Source organism: Oncorhynchus mykiss, chromosome 5 (assembly GCF_057628025.1).
Source record: "Oncorhynchus mykiss isolate SJ-2025 chromosome 5, ASM5762802v1, whole genome shotgun sequence".
NCBI classification, from domain to species: domain Eukaryota; kingdom Metazoa; phylum Chordata; class Actinopteri; order Salmoniformes; family Salmonidae; genus Oncorhynchus; species Oncorhynchus mykiss.
Genome location: NC_143026.1, coordinates 79,677,865 through 79,694,836, shown reverse-complemented (window position 1 = coordinate 79,694,836; position 16,972 = coordinate 79,677,865). Strand labels below are relative to the sequence as shown.

General features: G+C 44.2%; 1 protein-coding gene across 4 annotated transcripts in view; it reads right to left on the bottom strand.

Moving 5' to 3' along the window:
• LOC110524620 (pre-B-cell leukemia transcription factor 1) overlaps positions 1 to 16,972 on the bottom strand; it is a 109,901-nt gene that overhangs the window by 63,594 nt on the left and 29,335 nt on the right. The window lies entirely within an intron of this gene.

The window sequence follows — 16,972 nt, the reverse complement described above, 5'->3', positions numbered from 1 at the left end:
TGCAGAGTAAAGGAAAAGCAGCCAACAAGTGCTCAGCATATGTGGGAACTCCTTCAAGACTGTTGGAAAAGCATTCCTCATGAAGCTGGTTGAGAGAATGCCAAGAGTGTGCAAGTCTGTCAAATAGGCAAGGGGTGCCTACTTTGGTGAATCTAAAATCTAAAATATATTTTGATTTGTTAAACACTTTTTTGGTTACTACATGATTCAATATGTGCTAATTCATCGTTTTGATGTCTTTACTATTATTCTACAATGTAGAAATCAAGTAAAAATCAAGAAAAACCCTTGAATGAGTAGGTGTGTCCAAACTTTTGACTGGCACTGTATATTGTAATAATTGTTGGTTCACTGATGTTTTATTACCACTATGTACCACCCTCCCACAGGTGTGGGCAATTGTAATTATCACCTATGCACCTGTATATAAAAACAATGGCTTTGGCACATCTCTTGATGCTCTGATCAAGGCATAACTGCCCAAATATCTTAGCCTGTCCGGCCGAAAATAAAAAGGTGAAATGAGGTGACGACTTTTTGCAAAATAAAGTTTTTTCAGAGTGCCGCTGTTTCCCAATGTTTCTTGAACTTGGGATATGTATGTACTGTATGTAAGTGATCCCTGAAGGAATTGAACTTACAACCTTGGTGTTGCTAGCACCACACGCTTGCCAACTGAGCCACAGACAACCACAGTCCTTCCAGTCTATGGTTGTGTCCCAAACGGTACTCTATTCCCTACAGAGTGCACTATATAGGAACAGGGTACTAATTTGGAAAAATCTTCAATCGCCTGCCTTTTTCCCACAGGGTTGCAGTGACAAAGGAAGCAGGAGGAAGGATGGTCGGGCACGGCTGGGGTTAAGTCCCCAGTATCTAATGAGCTCCTCTGTTCCAGTAGGTTACATAAGCCCATTACCTCCCGGCACATTACGTCATTCATTTCTTATATGTGGATGGCTTCCCTTCTCCCAGGAGTATGGTGGCAAGGAAGCTTCAAGACACAGCTCACGGCAAACACACACAGGCACACACACACGTAAACCGAAACACACGCACATACACGGAGGCCGGCACAAACACACCTCCCCTCCCCTTTAGTTGTTCTATGCATTGCAGTTAACACTCCGACAGTAAAAGTCTATAATGTTTCTATTCCACAAAGCCATTGAGTCGACCCTGAGATATCAGGCGAAGATGAAAAAAATAAAAAACACCACCCTGGCTGCTGCCGGGAGATATACTGTATAATTCAGAGATAAGCAGAGAGAGCAAGAGGGGGGCGAGAGAATGAGAGAGAGGGGCGGGGTGGGGGGGATGACAGAGAAAAATAGAAGAAAAAGACTGAAGCCTCTCCTTTTGAGCAAAGAATTCCCTCAGAAATTCCTTCGTACATTTTAGCATGCAGCCACTGACTGTCAATGCCCCATGTGGCTGATGTTCACACATTCTTGAGGATCGCACAAGCCGAGTTCTACTGCAACAACAATACATTCAGCAAAGAGAATAGCCATTCTCATAAAACTAGTTGACAGACTATCAACAAGGCAAGACAGATTGAGAATACTGGACTCACAGACAGTACATAGAATCTCTTTCCACCAGAATTCCAGAACTAGGGATGCACGATATTTCGGTGAACATATCGGAATCGGACGATATTAGCTAAAAATGCCAACATTCCTGACCTCCACAGCATTCCTAACCTAGCCCACAATGTCTGCTGTGTGGATCAAGCAGTCAACAAGTCCAGCAGTCATTGGATAGAGTACGAAAATTTCAGCGAGACAACTCAAAGGCGAAATCCATTAACGCCAAGATAATGGAAATCATTGCCCTCGACAATCAACCGTTCTCTGTCACGGGTGAAGTTGGATTTCGCCGACTGGTCGAGCACCGGTACACACTACCAAATGTGCTATTTTTCAGATGTTGCCCTACCGGAGTTACACAGTAATAGCTTCACTGCTATTAGCTTCACGACTGACATTTAGACCAGTGATATGAGCTCCATGAGCATGCTGAGTCTGACAGCACAGTGGGTCGTTGAGGATTTCGTACTGAGTAAAGTCATATTTCATGCTCATGAATGTGCTGGTTGTCATACCGCTGCTGCCATTTCAATGGCATTTGAGAACATGTTTGAAACTTGGAAACATGAACACACTCCTAGCTCCATTCAAACAACTGACTGGAGAAATAAGCTCATCAACTGCGCCTGCAGCAGACGTGATACCCTCTGTCATGGCATTGAAAAGCCTGCTCAACAAAACTGCCGACAGGCTGTGAACAAGCGATTCGGTGGCATTCTGTCTTTACTGTGTCGCCACCATGCTCGATGCTAGGTACAAGGACCGCTACTTCGAGACAGACAAGAAACAGGGCTTACGTGACATGTTACAGACACAGCTGGACAAGATGGAAACAGACACGGTGACAGTGCGCACCGAGGAAGAGAGGCCATGGACAGACAGAGCTGAAACTGCTTGACATGTATGATGAAATCCTGGTTGAGACTGAAATGACTGAACAAATGAACAACCAAACAGCACAGCAAGTAAGTGAAAGATATAGGTTTTGTTATGTTTTGCTGGTAATGGGAACATACGTAAATGCCAACAAAATAACTTTTTGGTCAGTTTGGTGTGTGTGTGTGTGCAACCTTTATTTAACTAGGCAAGTCAGTTAAGAACAAATTCTTATTTATAATGACGGCCTACCCCGGATGACACTGGTCCAATTATGAGCCGCCCTATGGGACTCAGGGCCGGATGTGATACAGCCTGGACTCTAACCAGGGACTGTAGTGACTCCTCTAGCACTGAGATGCAGTGCCTTAGACCGCTGTGTCCATGTGTGTGTGTTAACTATTTAACTGTACTAGAATGCTTAAAAGGCCGCTAAAACGTTTGATATCGGATATCGGTATCGGTCAAAGATGTCATATTGGCGCATCACTATCTAGAGCAGCGTAGCCTAGTGGTTAGAGTGTTTTTTAATTTTAAAAAATGATGACAGACATGTGGATTCTGTATTACATTCAAAGACGTATGTTTCTTTCAAACAACAAAACCACTTCAGAGTTCTGTGTTGATTGATTGCGGATGAAGCTGAATAAATCTAACTGTGTCTGTTTATCAACTATCCACTGCTAATCCATCTGTATGTCTTCTGTCTGAATGAAGGAATATTATTCATGTCTATTGGGATGAAGGAATGATTGACACTTTCACTGAACTGAACTGAACAATTGTTTCCATTACACGTCTCCAAACATCAACATATACTGTATGTTAGCTCTACTTACAGATCTATTCAATTTTATTGACAGCATTGAAGGAATTTTCATTTCAATTTGGCGTTTGAACACTTATGTTTGTCACTGTAAATCACTGAAGCCCAAGTCAAGAGACAACAATGGTCCTATTATTCAAGCTAATAGCTGCTCAGTCGTTCCTGACTCCAGTTCAGTGTACATCCCAAATGGCACTCTATTCCCTATATCATGCACTACTTTTGACCAGAGCCCTATGGGCTAACCTTGAGCTCAGTTCAAAACTAGTGCACTATGTAGGGAATAGGGTCCCATTTGGGAGGCAGTCTCAGTGTGACGGCTTTGATTCTGAATAAACTGCTCAATAGGCGACGTGTGTTTACATGGACATCAATATTTAATTGCAGTTTTGAGACAGCATCAATTCAGACAGACAATGGATGAAGTTTATAATAATTTTGCCTAGAGCCAGAATAGTTTTTCTGTCGGTTTCCTTCAGTATTTTAATGAAAAAGTAAACGATCCCATCAAATCAAATCGAGAGGAATTCTTCCCCCTAAGGCTCTAACACCGAAGATATACTGTAACTGAATCCTCCTCATATTACAAATTATAACCGGAATAATGTGGAATCCTTTCTCATGATTTCTTTGTTTATTGTTAATTTCTCTCATTTCTCTCACTACCATAGGTTGTATCCCAAATGGCACCCTATTCCCTATATAACTACTTATGGGGCTCAGGTCAAAAGTAGTGCACTCAAGAGGGAATAGGGTGCCATTTGGGACATAGCCCCAAAGACTGAAGTACTGAAGATACAATGACGTCTGTTAGTGTTGGTGTTTGTCAGAGCCAACTCAATAACAAAATGTTTCAATCACGACCATTTGGACTTCATTAGGGTTGAAACCACAGCCCTCACACATCAATCACAGAAAACATCATGACCAAATGTGTCCCTGGTATAATTGTTTGCATACAGCCCTTTTTTTTCTGACTTCCAGTGACAGTGCATGCAGTGATGGAAAACTCTAACACAACCCGCAATACATCATTCTGTTTGAACAGGGAAACGTCTGAAATATGAAATCCATATGAATGTTTCAAAACCCGTTCCAAGTTTCCAACAAAAATATGATCTCCTTATACACAGAAACAGAGGGAATGGAAATTTGTCACCATCTCTCTCTTTGTCTTTTCCCTCAGGGTCTGGGGAGAGGGGGATATAACTGATGCTTGGCTGGAGCTACTGTCCTATGCATGTGTCTCCTTTCTCCTCTGTCCTCTGTTCCAGGGACAAGTTAAAACAGAGCGTCAGAACCCAGGCTTTCTTGAATAATTGAGGGAGTGACTGCAGCAGAGAGCAGAACAGGGTACTCTGCTTAGGCCCTGCTGATGTGATGTGGAGGGAACATTTAAAAGATGCATGGATGTTTCCCTGGGGGGATGTGTAGAGGGCTGCACAAAGCTCAGAGCTAAGGCTCTGCTCTGTACACTTGAAGATTATGTGTGGCTCCTCTAAAGGAAGATGACCTGAAAAAGTCTCTAAAGATAATTATTTACCACAGAGACGGGTTGAGTTACTTACCACAGAGACGGGTTGAGTTATTTACCACAGAGACAGGTTGAGTTATTTACCACAGAGACGGGTTGAGATATTTACCACAGAGACGTGTTGAGTTATTTACCACAGAGATGTGTTGAGTTATTTACCACAGAGACGTGTTGAGTTATTTACCACAGAGACGGGTTGAGTGATTTACCACAGAGACGTGTTGAGTTATTTACCACAGAGACAGGTTGAGTTATTTACCACAGAGACGGGTTGAGTTATTTACCACAGAGACAGGTTGAGTTATTTACCACAGAGACGGGTTGAGTTATTTACCACAGAGATGTGTTGAGTTATTTACCACAGAGATGTGTTGAGTTATTTACCACAGAGACGTATTGAGTTATTTACCACAGAGACGTGTTGAGTTATTTACCACAGAGACGTGTTGAGTTATTTACCACAGAGACGGGTTGAGTTATTTACCACAGAGACGGGTTGAGTTATTTACCACAGAGACGTGATGAGTTATTTACCACTGAGACGGGTTGAGTTATTTACCACAGAGACGTGTTGAGTTATTTACCACAGAGACGGGTTGAGTGATTTACCACAGAGACTTGTTGAGTTATTTACCACAGAGACGGGTTGAGTTATTTACCACAGAGACGGGTTGAGTTATTTACCACAGAGACAGGTTGAGTTATTTACCACAGAGACGGGTTGAGTTATTTACCACAGAGACGGGTTGAGTTATTTACCACAGAGACAGGTTGAGTTATTTACCACAGAGATGGGTTGAGTTATTTACCACAGAGACGGGTTTAGTTATTTACTACAGAGACAGGTTGAGTTATTTACCACAGAGATGGGTTGAGTTATTTACCACATAGACCGGTTGAGTTATTTACCACATGGACGGGTTGAGTTATTTACTACAGAGACAGGTTGAGTTATTTACCAAAGAGATGGGTTGAGTTATTTACCACATAGACCGGTTGAGTTATTTACCACAGAGACGGGTTGAGTTATTTACTACAGAGACGGGTTGAGTAATTTACCACAGAGACGGGTTGAGTTATTTACCACAGAGACGGGTTGAGTTATTGACCACAGAGACGGGTTGAGTTATTTACCACATAGACCGGTTGAGTTGGATATGATCATGTTCATATACAGTCAATGTTACTACATTTACTTTTAATGCAAATGACTTGGCTGCATGATGCTCCTATTCATAGTGACTTCCAATACCTCCATAGCCTTGTGTAATGTACTGAATGCAGGCCTTTACGGGAAAACACAGTCAGACTCTTCCTTTGCAGTTAACTATCCTTCCAGCTGCCCGCTAGTGTTTCACTTGATCTTGGTTGCAAGGCTGTGCCTTCAAAATGTAATCTCTGACTCAGATGTATCGGTTTCTCTTCACCCCACCATTAAGGCCTAGGCCTAAATTATTGATCCCCCGCCTTATCAGCATAGCAGTCACGTCCGAGCAGAGGGAGCAGAGGGAGCACTAAGGATCCAGATCCCCCCACCCCCACACACACACACACACACACACACACATACACACACGCGCACAGACACACACAAAAACACACACACATGGACGCATGCACAGACACACAAACACAAACACAAATACACACATGCACACGCACACGTACACACTGCTCCAGCCACTAATATAATTAGGAGGGATTCTCATTAAGGGGAAATGAAAGGTTCAGATAGAGAGAAGCGGGAGCATAGCCCTTGGGCCTTTCGGGTGTTTAATGTCTTCCCCAGGACCACAGGATCATTCTGATCAAATCCTGAGGCTGGGTCTAAAGCCGACAGGCCTTACAGACTGTGGAAACACACACATAGCAAGGCACAAATAATACATGAAGACAGCAAGAAAGAGGGAGAGAGAGAAAGAGACACAGAGAAAGGGAGATAAAAAGAGGGCGAGAGAGATGAGAGAGAGAGAGAGAGAGAGAGAGAGAGAGAGAGAGAGAAAACAGGGAGAGAGAGATGGAGAGAAGGAGGGAGAGAGAGGGAAAGAGAGAAAGAGGGAGAGGGAGGGAGAGGGAGGGAGGGAGGGAGAGAGAGAGAGAGAGAAAGAAAGAAAGAAAGAAAGAAAGAAAGAAAGAAAGAAAGAAAGAAAGAAAGAAAGAAAGAAAGAAAGAAAGAGAGGAATGAACAATGCATAAATAAAGCTGTAGCTCGGCTCCAGCAGATTAATAAAGTTTGGGAAGGTGAAGGTTGGGATCAATAATATCAGCACATAAGCTCCAACAGTATTAATACGATGGGAGAAAAGGAGCTCAACATAGCAACATTAATTAGAGCATTCCCCTCTCAACTTCCTTTTATTTCTGCTAGGCAGGCATCCACAGAGGCCCAGGGTGATACCAGTCAGATGAACGATGCTTTGTGGATTTTATCCGATGGATCAGATATATACCTGGAATTCACCAGAGGTGATTATTGAAGAGAAATATCACTGCAGCACCATGGGAGCTATAATTATTAATATGCATGTGTGTATGTATGTCTTCCTCTCTGTTTCTCTCTCTCTCTCAGTTGTCTAGGTAAGATATTGGAAGGGTGAGGTGTGTCATCCTCTGTATGGATGGTATCACCTGAAACAGGCCAAAACACGCTACAGTTGTAGTACATTACCCCCATTCATTTCACAATAATTAGTGCATCATGCATCTTGTTTGTCACATTGTGATTCCTCTCTATCCTCCTCTATTCTCGCCTCATGCTGCGATGAGACTCTTCAGCATCCTGATGAGCTCGTTGCTGCTGTTGAGGCCACACCCCTCGTTAGTGGGGAGGGTTCATTATGCAAATGATCCTGCTGGAGCGGTATCAACAAGGCGCACGCTCTGTTATCATTTTCTGCCGCCGGGGCTCTTCCTCTCCCCGATCGCTCATACGGAATCATGGCCTAATAGCAACCCATTAACATAATTGCTAGCACAACTAGTGTTCCGTGTCTCAGAGCCACTCCGCTGCTCCACCAGGCAAACAAGAGACAGGAAAGAGGGAAGGGGAGGTGAGGAGAGAGAGCGGATGGGGGATGAGAAAATTTAATTAAGCCAAAGAAAGGTGAGAGACCCTCCCACCTCCTGTAAATGTGCCTTTTTTTTTCTTTATTCGGAGTGGGAGAGAGTGAGAGGGAGATAGTGTGAGAGAGTGAGAGGGGAAAGAGCGGGAGTGAGAGGGGAAAGAGCGGGAGAGAGAGAGAGAAGGAGAACGAGAGAGAGAGAGGGTGAGAGAGAAAGAGGGCGAGAGAGAGAGAGAGAGAGAGAGAGAGAGAGAGAGAGAGAGAGAGAGAGAGAGAGAGAGAGAGGCAAAGCTTTTTGTTTTTAGGGAGACCTTAAGATGCTCCCTCAGCTCCTGTCAAAGCCAAGCAGCAAGCATTAAGCAGAAAGCCACGGTGCTCAATATTCCTCTAACAGCAGACGCCAGGCAGCATCCTCATCTACGGTACAGCTTTACACACCCAGCCCAGACTGCCAGCCAGGCAGCATCCCCATCTACAGTACAGCTGTACACACCCAGCACAGACTGCCAGCCAGGCAGCATCCTCATCTACAGTACAGCTGTACACACCCAGCCCAGACTGCCAGCCAGGCAGCATCCCCATCTACAGTACAGCTGTACACACCCAGCCCAGACTGCCAGCCAGGCAGCATCCTCATCTACGGTACAGCTGTACACACCCAGCCCAGACTGCCAGTCAGGCAGCATCCCCATCTACAGTACAGCTGTACACACCCAGCCCAGACTGCCAGCCAGGCAGCATCCCCATCTACAGTACAGCTGTACACACCCAGCCCAGACTGCCAGCCAGGCAGCATCCCCATCTACGGTACAGCTTTACACACCCAGCCCAGAGTGCCAGCCAGGCAGCATCCCCATCTACAGTACAGCTGTACACACCCAGCCCAGACTGCCAGCCAGGCAGCATCCCCATCTACAGTACAGCTGTACACACCCAGCCCAGACTGCCAGCCAGGCAAACTGAAATCCCCATCATTTTTTAATTAATCCTTAATTAAAATGTATTACACTGCCGATTCCGCAAGTCTCTCTTAATGTGCAAATGCAGTCCATTGAAGGATATTTACAGATCTTTAATTAAGGCAGTGCATTCTTTCAGTCTAACAAGCCGTGGGGCTGATGGGATGGCCAAGGTGATCCACCACGCCAATGTACTCTGGGTAATATGATGAGGGGACCGCTAGGGAGGGATGTCAGACATCCACACCTACTGGAGCCTCATTCTGGAAAACTCAAGAAATGTGTAGCCAATGGGTTCTTCTGGTTGGAACTATTTACTGTGCTTCTTGAATATCAACTGTTGTTAACTTACTCGTAGACAGTCCACAGGAGGAAAACATAATGCTATGTCATCTAAGCTCCATGTTTGTCCAGTCCTCAAAGACATATTCAGATCAGATACAACTGCTGCAGTCATAACAGTGACAATCACAATCAAAACATTGTAATGAATCACTCTAAATAATGATCACTTGTCATGGGAAAATAGTTATTTCCCCAGTCCCACATGTATGATCAGTGTTAGAGGATGGATTGGTCATTGAGGTTGTATTTGGAGTTGTCTTCCCATGGCCTGCAGGCCAGGCAGTTCGTATCTGCACCTCCTATGACCCCCTCCACACAGCACAGAGACATCCCAGTAGAGACAGAGCCATGCTCCTCTGTTGAATTGATTGACACCATTGTCCATCGACTCGTACTGTCAGAGAACAAAACACACACAGGGAGGCCTCCTCCCCCTCAGATGGCAGTAGCTGTAATTTCTGATGGGTTCTAACTCAGTCCTCTGGGAAATGCAAAGACTTCACAGAGCTAGCCTGGGAAATGCACAGACTTCACAGAGCTAGCCTGGGAAATGCACAGACATCACAGAGCTAGCCTGGGAAATGCACAGACTTCACAGAGCTAGCCTGGGAAATGCACAGACTTCACAGAGCTAGCCTGGGAAATGCACAGACTTCACAGAGCTTGCCTTGGAAATGCACAGACTTCACAGAGCTAGCCTGGGAAATGCACAGACTTCACAGAGCTAGCCTTGGAAATGCACAGACTTCACAGAGCTAGCCTTGGAAATGCACAGACTTCACAGAGCTAGCCTCACTTATTTGTAGCTACAACAAGCAGTCAGATGTGTTTATAGGGTAACAGAAATCCTGTCTGTTTGTGCTAACATACGACTCCTTGCCAAGCCATGTTTGGCATGACAAAGAGTGGAATGATATCTTAACAGACTGGTACCCAGGTTAGCCTCTTCCCTCCTGATTCCAATCAGGATCTGTGGAAAGCCTGTGGGAAAGTTACTAGAATTGTGCAACTTTGCTCCCTTGTGAACGATTGATATCATGAATAGCAAGCGCTACCTGGTATTATAACAATAGCAACCCCTATCCTAAACAGACTATTTAAAAAACAAACATTATTTCACCTTTATTTAACCAGGTAGGCCAGTTGAGAACAAGTTCTCATTTACAACTGCTAACTGGACAAGATAAAGCAAAGCAGTGCAACACAAACAACAACACAGAGTTACACAAGGAATAAACAAAGGTACAGTCAATAACACAATAGAAAAATAAATCAAGTCTATATACAGTGTGTACGAATGGCATGAGGAGGTAAAGCAATAAATAGGCAAGAAATTACAATTTAGCAAATTAACACTGTACCCCACAGTGGGGAGAACAAGTATTTGAAACACTGCCAATTTTGCAGGTTTTCCTACTTACAAAGCATGTAGAGGTCTGTAATTTTTATCATAGGTACACTTCAACTGTGAGAGACAGAATCTAGAACAAAAATCCAGAAAATCACATTGTACGATTTTAAAGTAATTAATTTGCATTTTATTGCATGACATAAGTATTTGATCACCTACCAACCAGTAAGAATTCCGGCTCTCACAGACCTGTTAGTTTTTCTTTAAGAACCCCTCCTGATCTCCACTCATTACCTGTATTAACTGCACCTGTTTGAACTCATTACCTGTATAAAAGACACCTGTCCACACACTCAATCAAACAGACTCCAACCTCTCCACAATGACCAAGACCAGAGAGCTGTGTAAGGACATCAGTGATAAAATTGTAGACCTGCACAAGGCTGGGATGGGCTACAGGACAATAGGCAAGCAGCTTAGTGAGAAGGCAACAACTGCTGGCGCAATTATTAGAAAATGGAAGAAGTTCAAGATGACGGTCAATCACCCTCGGTCTGGGGCTCCATGCAAGATCTCACCTCGTGGGGCATCAATGATCATGAGGAAGGTGAGGGATCAGCCCAGAACTACACGGCAGGCCCTGGTCAATGACCTGAAGAGAGCTGGGACCACAGTCTCAAAGAAAACCATTAATAACACACTACGCCGTCATGGATTAAAATCCTGCAGTGCACGCAATGTCCCCCTGCTCAAGCCAGCGCATGTCCAGGCCCGTCTGAAGTTTGCCAATGACCATCTGGATGATCCAGAGGAGGAATGGGAGAAGGTCATGTGGTCTGAGACAAAAATAGAGCTTTTTGGTCTAAACTCCACTCGCTGTGTTTGGAGGAAGAAGAAGGATGAGTACAACCCCAAGAACACCATCGCAACCGTGAAGCATGGAGGTGGAAACATCATTCTTTGGGGATGCTTTTCTACAAAGGGGACAGGACGACTGCACCGTATTGAGGGGAGGGTGGATGGGGCCATGTATCACGAGATCTTGGCCAACAACCTCCTTCCCTCAGTAAGAGCATTGAAGATGGATCGTGGCTGGGTCTTCCAGCATGACAACGACCCCAACTAAGGAGTGGCTCCGTAAGAAACATCTCAAGGTCCTGGAGTGGCCTAGCCAGTCTCCAGACCTGAACCCAATAGAAAATCTTTGGAGGGAGCTGAAAGTCCGTATTGCCCAGCAATAAAGCCTGAAGGATCTGGAGAAGGTCTGTATGGAGGAGTGGGACAAAATCCTTGAGGCAGTGTGTGCAAACCTGGTCAAAAACTACAGGAAACGTATGATCTCTGTAATTGCAAACAAAGGTTTCTGTACCAAATATTAAGTTCTGGTTTTCTGATGTATCAAATACTGATATAGCAAATGAATTACAAAAAAATCATACAATGTGATTTTCTGGATTTTTGTTTTAGATTCCGTCTCTCACAGTTGAAGTGTAACTATGATAAAAAAAATTACAGACCTCTACATGCTTTGTAAGTAGTAAAACCTGCAAAATCGGCAGTGTATCAAATACTTGTTCTCCCCACTGTATGTACTGTACAAAGCACTAGCAACCTTCCAATAAGTAACCCTATTCTGTAGTAGGTGGTCCCAGCCAGAGGAACCGCCTGTCGCAGGCAGCTCACAGCTCAATAACACACGTCTGCCCTCGTTACGCTTATCACAATGACATCTAAATAACCATAATTAAGACGCTGTCGATGCTTATGATTTAATCTATGGGATTTTCTGAGAGATACAGCTGTTGGTTGCAACTCCCTGCTTTCATCATCATAAAACTGATGGTAAGCACATAAATAAAGGGAACTTTAATACAGGTCGTCAACCGGCCGTGATTGGGAGTCCCATAGGGCAGTGCACAATTGGCCCAGCGTCGTCCGGGTTTGGCCGACGTAGGCCATCAATGAAAATAAGAATTTGTTCTTAACTGACATCTCTAGTTAAATAAAAGGTTAAAACAATACATAAAAATCTGAAGCAGCACAATTTTATGGCAGGAGCCTCTGACAACAGACTCATGCTTTTCAGTTGAGCTATAAAGATGTTTTTCTTTGTCCAAGTACACAGCCATAATCTTTCATTTTAGGTGTATTCTGACCACTGCACACATATACAGTCGTGGCCAAAAGTTTTGAGAATGACACAAATATAAATTTTCACAAAGTCTGCTGCCTCAGAGTCTTTAGGTATTTTTGTTACTGTGGAATACTGAAGTATAATTACAAGCATTTCATAAGTGTCAAAGGCTTTTATTGACAATTACATGAAGTTGATGCAAAGAGTCAATATTTGCAGTGTTGACTCATCTTTTTCAAGACCTCTGGCAGCCCTGGCATGCTGTCAATTAACTTCTGGTCCACATCCTGACTGATGGCAGCCCATTCTTGCATAATCAATGCTTGGAGTTTGTCAGAATTTGTGGGGTTTTGTTTGTCTACCCGCCTCTTGAGGATTGACCACAAGTTCTCAATGGGATTAAGGTCTGGGGAGTTTCCTGGCCATGGACCCAAAATATCGATGTTTTGTTCCCTGAGCCACTTAGTTATCACTTTTACCTTACGGCAAGGTGCTCCATCATGCCGGAAAATGCATTGGGAGAAGTTGCTCTCGGAGGATGTGTTGGTACGATTCTTTATTCATGGCTGTGTTCTTAGGCAAAATTGTGATTGAGCCCTTGGCTGAGAAGCAACCCCACACATGAATGGTCTCAGGATGCTTTACTGTTGGCATGACACAGGACTGATGGTAGCGCTCACCTTGTCTTCTCTGGACAAGCTTTTTTCCAGATGCCCCAAACAATCAGAAAGGGGATTCATCAGAGAAAATGTCTTTACCCCAGTCCTCAGCAGTCCAATCCCTGTACCCTTTGCAGAATATCAGTCTGTCCCTGATGTTTTTCCTGGAGAGAAGTGGCTTCTTTGCTGCCCTTCTTGACACCAGGCCATCCTCCAAAAGTCTTTGCCTCACTGTGCGTGCAGATGCACTCACACCTGCCTGCTGCCATTCCTGAGCAAGCTCTGTACTGGTGGTGCCCCGATCCCACAGCTGAATCAACTTTAGGAGACGGTCCTGGCGCTTGCTGGACTTTCTTGGGCACCCTGAAGCCTTCTTCACAACAATTGAATTGCTCTCCTTGAAGTTCTTGATGATCCGATAAATGGTTGATTTAGGTGCAATCTTACTGGCAGCGATATCCTTGTCTGTGAAGCCCTTTTTGTGCAAAGCAATGATGACGGCACGTGTTTCCTTGCAGGTAACCATGGCTGACAGAGGAAGAACAATGATTCCAAGCACCACCCTCCTTTTGAAGCTTCCAGTCTGTTATTCGAACTCAATCAGCATGACAGAGTGATCCCCAGCCTTGTACTCGTCAACACTCAAACCTGTGTTAACGAGAGACTCACTGACATGATGTCAGCTGGTCCTTTTGTGGCAGGGCTGAAATGCAGTGAACATGTTTTTTGGGGATTCAGTTCATTTGGATGGCAAAGAGGGACTTCATAACATTCTGGAGTATATGCAAATTGCCAGCATACAAACTTAGGCAGCAGACTTTGTGAAAATTAATATTTGTATCATTCTCAAAACTTTTGGCCACGACTGTATTATGCAGGGTGATGTTTATTGTCATGAGTTTTGTTCTGGAGGCATAATTGAGCGATTACCCCTTAGATAGGCCAGCTGTAAAGTAATATATTGTATTGTATTGCTATATTGTAAAAATGTATGAAAACAAAAACGTGCTTTTTGGTCTTGATTTAAGGTTAGAGTTAGGCATTAGTGTTAGCAGTATGGTTAAGGTTAGGTTTAAAATCAGATTTTATGACTTTGTGGCTGTGTCAGCTTGTGACAACTCTGCAGAGCTGCCTCCAGAACAAGATTCATGACAAAAAATAACAGAAAACAACCTGCATATGTTGTCTCTGACTGTTCCAGCCTCCCAGGCATGTGACGAGGAAATAAGACTGAGACATTTGAAAAAAAATAATAATAATAATATGCTAACCTGCATATACTGTATGTATATCCTCTGTTACTCCCACCAACTTACTGGTCAACAGGCTGTAGCCATTCATTCTATTAATCCAAATCCTAACCCCTGGAACGCCTTGGTTCAACCATTTTTGGTGTATACACAAGCATACATTCACACACATGTGAACATACAAATGTGAACACATAGACACACACACACTACTCTCTCTCTCGCTTTCTCTTTTCCCAGGCTGTTTTAATTTGACACCTTGAGCCGGGGTAACTAGTTGGGGGGTGGAATTCATTAGGCCAGCCACTGCAGAGACGCTGATCCTCCTTACTCCCCTCCGCTCCCTCCCTGCTCCTCTTCAAACCCTGCTCCTCCTCACTCCTCCTCCTCCTACCCTGCTCCTCTTTGCTCCCAGCGTTAATGACATGGGAGGATAGGGAAAGGAGACAGCCCAGGCAGACGCAGGATGAAATAAACATGAGGTCTGTCATCCTCTGACAGCAGCAGCTAAGGGGACAGAGTCATTTGAGCTGAAGACCTTCAGACCATCAGTCCCAAAGATCACGGCAGACGGCTGAAGTACCCAAACAATACATTCTTGGAGATTTTTTGTCTTCGTATTTCAGGCCCTTAAATATGTACCGATAGTGGTGTGTGTGTGTTCGCGTGTGCGTGTGTGTGTGTCTTGTGTGTATGTGTTGACATGTGCAGTCATTGATCCACTCAGTCTTCGTTCTTCATTTAAATAATAACAAATATCCATCACTTTGCACTCCAGCAGCATTCAGATACACGGCTGCAATTAAATCATGAATGTCCAGTAACCCCACTATTCAACTGACAGCTCTCAACATGCCTGCCTGGTCAAAGACATTAAATATACAGTATAGCAAGCTTTGTCTGGCTTCACCAAAGATCAATTCAAATGATTCCAAAAATAATAGGTGGAGAGGTAAGAGGACCACTAGCCACAGAATAAGAAAATGTGAGTGTATGACTGCGGCCTAAATGGCACCCTATTCCCTAGATCAGGGGTAGGCAACCCTGTTCCTGGAGTGCCACAGGTATTGCAGGATTTTGTCCCAACTAGGTACCACACTGAGCTACTTAGCTAATTGATCAGTTCAGTGATTGCCTAAATTCAACACACCTGGTCTTCCAGGTCAGTTAAATCAAAAACATGAAGTGGCTGTGGAGGGGGTTGGGGGGGTGAATAGCATTATTCATTTTGGCTTTCACTATTTCATGTCACCTCTTTGAATAAAGGTGTCAGGTACTGGCAGGTGGAACAGCAGGGAGATGTGGATGAAATTGCTTCTAAAATGATGGACCCTTTTTGGGGTGTTTTTTTTCCTCACAAAAAGGTAGGTTGTTGAAAAGTGAAATTCAATAAAATAAAAAATCTCCATCCAGCCACTAGATCCAGCAGTTCATCTGCATCATTCACTGTCTTCTGAGCCTTCAATGGCATCCGTTGGCTCTTCCCAACAGTGCTGCTCTCCTCTGACAGTGTCTGTGTCTGGGAGAAGAAAACAATGTCAGAGTGCCTTCGGACTGGAAGAGAGAGCACTTCTCTCATCTCCAAGACACTCTGTATCTTCCTATTTGACATAAGCAAGTCCCACACAATGATGGAACTCTGGCATCTTCTGATATGGCGTACTCCGTGGAACATCGACAGAGATTACCCTTTCTTTCCTAGTAGCTCAGCTTCAAATGGTGTGGCAGTATTGTTGCGGCAGGGAAGGCATCTGGCTGGACCAGAGGGGTGTCCAGTGTGGCAGTTGGGGAGGACAAGCCCGCTGACACCTTTCTCTCCTGGGACGAGTCCTCCTTTGCAATGTGTGGGGCAGGAGAGGAGGGCTGGGGGCCTACTGCTGGCTATTGGAACAGACCTGAGACAGATATGACAGTGCCGATGAAAGGGTCCAGGCTGTGTGCTGAGAAGGGAAGCTAAGACACTGCAGTCCTAGAGAAACACTGAGATGTATGAAATATTTTCCTTCCTTCTGCGTTGTCTAGCTTCAAACTGCCGAACACTGTGCTGAAAACTACTTGTTCTTCTGACTTTGTTGGCTGAACATTAGATAGTTAGCTTCAAACTGTGCAGCTTGATGGCCTTGCTCTGAGTGTTGCTTATGGACTAAATTAGCCAATGACTGTGATCACAACATTTGTATCCCTTTGAATACCTCATCTCAGAACCCAGAACCAAATCTTGCCAGTGCTAGCCAGCTATTCAATTTAAGAATTTATACAAAAAACTAGCTAGCATCCCATTCATCTATATTTCAATGTCAAGTCCCTATCTCTCTGTGTAATGAAGGCTATTCCATGTGAAAAATTGCCAAGAAACTGAAGATCTCGTACAACGCTGTGTACTA